The following is a 6,579-nucleotide window of genomic DNA, read 5'->3' as shown; positions in this document are numbered from 1 at the left end:
GCTTTACTAGCAGACAAACAAATAGACAACAAGATCATAAAATACTTATGAAACACAAACACATGGGCACAGAATATCTAAAAACAGACAAAGACCTGGTTTGTAGAGCGAAGAAAGTAGCTTGCTTAGACGGCTGAACTGATTAACTAAACTCTCGGGGTGTCGGTATTTTTGAAAATAATTCAATTTCTATGTTGGATTTGAAAGCAGGGCCGCTGGATTCGAACCCGGTACCTTTATTTTTAAATTTAAGTTTCTCAAGGTTATTATATATCTTCAAGTAGTTTTTTTACGTATAATAATAAAATATGGGCGTCGGTGGCCGCAACGGTTTAGGCGTTTACACGGCGATCTTCACTGTAAGGTAAAGGTCCCGGGTTCGAATCCAGCGGCCCTGCATTTGAACCCGACATACTTACAAATGGGCTTTCCAAAAACACCAGCACCCTGGGGGTTTATATGACCTCTGCTTTTGCGAACCCTCTTAAAAATAATAATAAAATAATATGTATGAACGTATTAAATGAGATTTGATATACAAAAATTTACAAAAATCAAAAAAGCGCTACTTTTAAAGTTGGTCTAAAACTTTTTTTCATAAAAAACCCAATTCGGTTTCTTTTAAAGCACCTTTTAAAGCCCTTTAATACAACTTTTTATAGGAAACAAAAATTGGACTTTTTTTTTATGGGATTCGCCAGGGAAATTATTTTTTTCACGTCAATGCCCATTGTTGTTCTTCATAACATCTCGATTTTCCTAAAATTCAATGTTATTACAACCTTTCAATTAATTAACACTTTGGTTGAGATAAAAAAGTCAGTGTCACGAGCGGGATTCGAACCCACGATCTTCGGCTCAATACGACGCTGCTCTCCCACTTGAGCTATCGTGACCTCGATCCACTCGGACACTAACTTCCCATCTAAACCGCACCTTTTGAATTTTCCCTCCTTTTCTTGTCTGATGTAGGTTTCAGAAAAACATTTTCTTTATCGTGCCAACGTTTCGATCTTTATTGAGATCATCTTCAGAACCTGGGATTTATAAATATTCAAAGTGAAGTACAAATACTTTCAAAGTTTCAACTTTGATTGAGTCTAAATTTTCTAGTATTGTATAAATTCACGTTTTTCACATCCTACATGTATTTGTATAATTAAACAACGTTTATGAATCCCAGGCCCTGAAGATGATCTCAATAAAGATCGAAACGTTGGCACGATAAACAAAATATTTTTCTGAAACCTACATCACACCAAACCGCATCTCACGATTTCTGAATAAATACCTTGTATTGATGGAATCGTTTAAAAAAAAATCGAAAAAATTCGGAGGGCAAGGGAAATTTTTGTACGAAAAATTTGTATTCACGAGTGTTTTGGGGTAGAAAAGAAGAATGTCAACTTACTTTCAACTCAAACTGTTCCAAATAATATTTAAACTTTAGGGAAAAATTGTTTTTCGCAGTCTATTCTTTAACTTTTTAATATCAAGACTGTTTCCTTCAATAAAATATAAAGTGGGAGGACAAAAACAAATTCATAAGATAACCTGTCGAACCTCGTCGTTTGATAAAAAATTTCCAATATTGTCAACAACGATACTAATTCTTCGTATTTCAATTTTTCAACATTGGATCAGATTTATCAAATAGCACTTTTATTTTTTTCAAAATAGATTCGTTTCGACACGCTTTGAACTTTTACGCCTCTTTCCGAATGTCAACACTGATCTTTTTAATTTTTATGTTTGTATTAATCTTTACATCAAAATTTGATCTACTAAAAGACGATATTTTATCCAATCTTTAAAATTCTCAAAATACATATTTTTTGTTTATGATCCAGATGATGAGTTCAGACTACTAACGTGGAGGCTAAGGACGTGAGATGACCGAATTTAATAAAACTTTTTTTTTGTGATACCAGGTCGAAAAATATTAGGTGTGTCTAATCATGTATGCCAATTGGATTGTTGGAGCCGATACATTTTATACCTAGGATAAGATAACAATAAACAGGATAGTATATAATGGGATTAGATTTACGAAAAGTTGCAAAAACCAAAAAACGCTTTAATAAAATATGCCAAAAACCTTATTAATTTAAAACAAATGTCTAACATTTTTTGACCAAGTATCATCAAAATAATTTTCATTAAATCGGTAACCCCACGCTGCAGCCTCCCCCGTTCGATAAAAATAACCTATCATTTTAAACAATAAACAAGGCTTAATTTTAAATATATATATATATATTACGTTTATGTCGCTATAAAAATACTGTCAAGCCAATAACCCACAATTTTATTGCTGACTAAGGTTGAAGTTTACAATCCTGACAAGTACGTTAAATTTTTACTATTTCATTTATTGATTATGTCTCCGTTGTTTGCCTCCAGCCGACAAATACACGCATTTTTTGTTCTTACTTAAATTTGTCAATTTAAATCAAGCAGAATTTTATGAATCATAAACCTTTTTTTTAAGCTTAGCTAAGTTTCAGGTTGATAAATCATCATTTTACTGGCTTAGAGTCAATATTTATCACTATTTATTTCAGGTTTTACTTATTAAAGAGATAAACATTTCCACGAATAATTTTAAATAATACATAATGCCAGTTATGCAAGGATGTATAATTTCAATGATGTACCAATGATTTCAATAATAATGTACATTATTTTAACTCAAGTTTTATATAATAAAGAGGCGAACTAGCCCTAACAGTTGCCAAAACCTGAGAAAATAAGAAAGAAAATAAATTACAAAAATTAATGTCTACACATCAATATTTGCGTAACTTCAACAGTGGGTGTGGATAGGATGGGGACACAGTAAGAATGACAAAAACAATTTTGTTCCTTCCAAATACAGAAAAAAGAAATGTTTGGAAAAACCCCAAAAACTAATAGAATTACCATAATAACTACCATTAATTAAGATAAAAAAATCAGTGTGACGAGCGGGATTCGAACCCACGATCTTCGGCTAGATACTCCGCTGCTCTACCACTTGAGCTCGTGACCTCGATCCACTCGGGCACTAACTTCCCATCTCAACCCCACCTTTTGAATTTTCCCTCCTTTTTTGCCATTTTTCAAATGGGTTGAAATGGGAAGTTAGTGTCCGAGTGGCTCTAAGTCACGATAGAGCAGCGGTGTATCTAGCCGAAGATCGTGGGTTCGAATCCCGCTCGTGCCATTGACTTTTTTATCTCAACTAAAAACCTTAATTAATTGGTCAAGCGGACCACGAAATTAGGGAATTAATACGAATGTTGTTAGGGTCTTCACCCAGATCGCTAATGTGCCTAAAAAATAATTATTCTAGAATTTATCGCTTTCTATCCAAAGATCGACAGTGGTTATTGTATTTTTCACAGAGATTGTCTAGATTTCTTTTAAGAAATGCTCTCGCCAGATGTCCATTGAGTCAATCATGGTTAAAAATTCGTAACTAAATACAAAATTGAAAAAGAGAATAAAATTAAAATGTTAATTTAACCGACGTGTGCCCAGTGTCCTTACCAATTGGATTTCATACTTGGCCGAATATTTGATTAACCAGGTTTTTCCAATGGCCGATCCGTGAAAATAATCGACTTATTCGTCTCATCAAAACCATTTTTTATGGAACCTTTCTATGGAAAATTAGTAGCATAACACCCAACATCGTACCTTAAATAAATCAATATGTAATATGTTAAACATAATATGGAAATAAATTTTTAAAACAGTCTACATTGATTGAATGTAAAGAAATTGTAAGATTCAGAAACTGAAACGGATTTTCTAATTACTGGTTCACCATTTGCACAATTTCCTAGTCAGAAAGTGTACCTACGTGCAACATATTTGGAAGAAAAGAATTGTTCGTTTTCCTGTAAACACCATGCTACAGGAACCTCGGCACATCAAAAGAGAGGAAACAGGATCTTTTACCGGTGGAAACGAGTTATTTTTTTCTAGGAAACAGTCAAAAAATGCCCGCACGGCTGTGAAATTTTTACTAAGAAAAATGTCCGGCGACAAAATATTTTTGCATAAGTGCATTTAATTCCCTAGTTTTCGTGGTCCGCTTGACCAATTAATATCTTTTAATTAATTAAGGTTTGTTTTAGTTGAGAAAAAAAGTCAGTGTCACGAGCGGGATTCGAACCCACGATCTTAGGCAAACGCCGTTGCCCAACCACTTGATCTATCCTGACTTCGGTCTACTCGGACACAACTGCCCATCTCAACCCACCTTTTGAATTTTCCCTCCTTTTTGCCATTTTTCAAATGTCGTGTAATCTAATTGATTCTCGGCGACAAATGAAATGGCTTTAGTGAAGATATACTTCATTTGTCGAAATTCGAAATGTTGAGTTGAGATGGGAAGTTAGTGTCCGAGTGGATCGAGGTCACGATAGCTCAAGTGGTAGAGGAGCGGCATGCCGAAGATCGTGGGTTCGAATCCCGCTCGTAACACTGACTTTTTTATCTCAACTAAAAATCTTAATTAATTGAATGACGTATTTAAATTAAATTCGGATTGCCATATCGAAAAACGAATTAAAAAGCAAACAGAACTGAAATTAGTTGGTAACTTTGGCCCCCATTATAATTCTGAAGAATCCCTATGAACCACATAAGTGCAATCGTGAATAATAATAATTAAAACAGAAAAACCAGGGATTAAGCAGACGATTTATACCAAAATGCTTGGAATTTTTTTAATATATTAAGTTTAGATAGTTAATTGTATCATTCTATTATACCATCTGTATGGTATATAACCGAAATTGTTGTCAATATTTAAACTATGAATGTTAATAAAAATTAAATTTTAATTACAAATCAATCCATATTTGTTTAACCGTCATAATTGTTCATATTAATTATTCTTTTCATCCTAGGTTTTTGGTTGGGATGAAAAATTAAAATTAATTTAGAAAAAAAGTACGTTGAGGTGGGATGTTGGTGTCTGAGGGGATCGAAGTCACGATAGCTCAAGTGGTTAGAGAAGCGGCGTATTGAGCGGAAGGTCCTGGGTTCGAATCCCGCTCGTGATACTAATTTTTCATCTTAACAAAAACCTTAAATTACAAGAATAATTGATTGGAATTTTAATTGTAATTCAAATTATAACAGTAATTACTAGTAGTTTGTTGTGATAGCTCGATTGTCTCAAATCATCCTGGTCCGGTGAGTGAAAGTGAGACTGAATTTGGATTTGGAGTCTGATTTCTCTGGGGGTTGACATGACCTAGCTGTTGATAGCCCCTGGAGCGCAACTTCCGGTCTGACCCCGGACGCCGAGGTGTACTTTGTACTCGCGTATATATATAAATGCACGTAGAGATTTAAGCATGTATAAATCAGCAATCAATTTTTAATATACCTGTCTGTGGAAGCTACATAATCAGTAATTTTGTTTTTGTTTCAGTTTTTTTGAACCCACCACTAAGCAAGCGAGAACAGGCAAAGCTGGATGACGGGAGAGTTAACTCCTTATTTTTTAAATTCATTATAGGTCGTAAAATAAGACCGTAGTGTTTTTTGATAATAAATTCAATGAATTTCACTTTCTGAGAATTTTAATCAACAATATCCACTACCTGTTGCCATCTTCGATTTAATTTTATATAACTTTTAATTTTAATTGTAATTAATTTTCATACCGTCTTATAAGTGTTTTAATGTGTTAATAAAGATTAATTTAATATTAAAAAGAGATCATTTGAAATTTTAAAAAAGTTAGTTTAAAATTAAAAAGGGTTCATTTTCAAATTTAAAGTTAAAAAAGGTTAATTGGAATTTACAAAATGGTTAATTTCAAGTTTAAAAATGTTAATTTATAATTATAAAAAGGGTAATTTGAAATTTAAAAAACGATAATTTAAAATGAAAGGATTCATTTGAAATAAAAAATATTAATTTAAAGTTAAAAAATCGTTAATTTGACATTAAAAAAAAGTTAATTTAAAATTATAAAAGGGTTAATTTGAAATTTGAAAACGGATAATTCAAAATTAAAAAAGGTTTAATGTGAATTTAAAAAGGGTTAAGTTGAACCTGTACATGGTTATAATATCTACAAGAAATAGTCTTAATACATGCACTGAAGAGGACACAAATTATGTAGGGGAAAATATTTTGAGAAAAAAACAGACAAGGACTTGGGTGTTCCATTGTTCAAAAATTACCTTTACTTCCGAAGGGGAAAAACCTAGTAAATAAAAAAAATTAATTTGAAGTTAAAAAGGCCAGGTAATAAACAAAATGTAAAAAACTTGGCCTTTTACTTTATTAATTAAAGTAGTAAAAATTGTATAAACAATAGTTCAGTATGTTGAACTCAACTATAAACTGAATTCAATTAATTAAGGTTTTTAAGTTGAGATAAAAAAGCCAGTGCACGAGCGGGATTCGAACCCACAACCGTCGGTTAGAGGCACCAACTTCCATCTCAACCCCACCTTTTGAATTTTCCCTCCTTTTTGCCATTTTTCAAATGTCGTATAATCGGACTGGATTCTCGGCGACAAATGAGGTGGCCGCGGAGAGCTGTAGAGTTGTTTATCTCAACGTTTT

This window comes from Cimex lectularius, unplaced genomic scaffold, assembly GCF_000648675.2.
Source record: "Cimex lectularius strain Harlan isolate CLEC.00 unplaced genomic scaffold, Clec_2.1 scaffold20, whole genome shotgun sequence".
In the NCBI taxonomy this organism is placed as follows: Eukaryota; Metazoa; Arthropoda; class Insecta; order Hemiptera; family Cimicidae; genus Cimex; species Cimex lectularius.
This window is presented reverse-complemented; position numbering follows the sequence as displayed.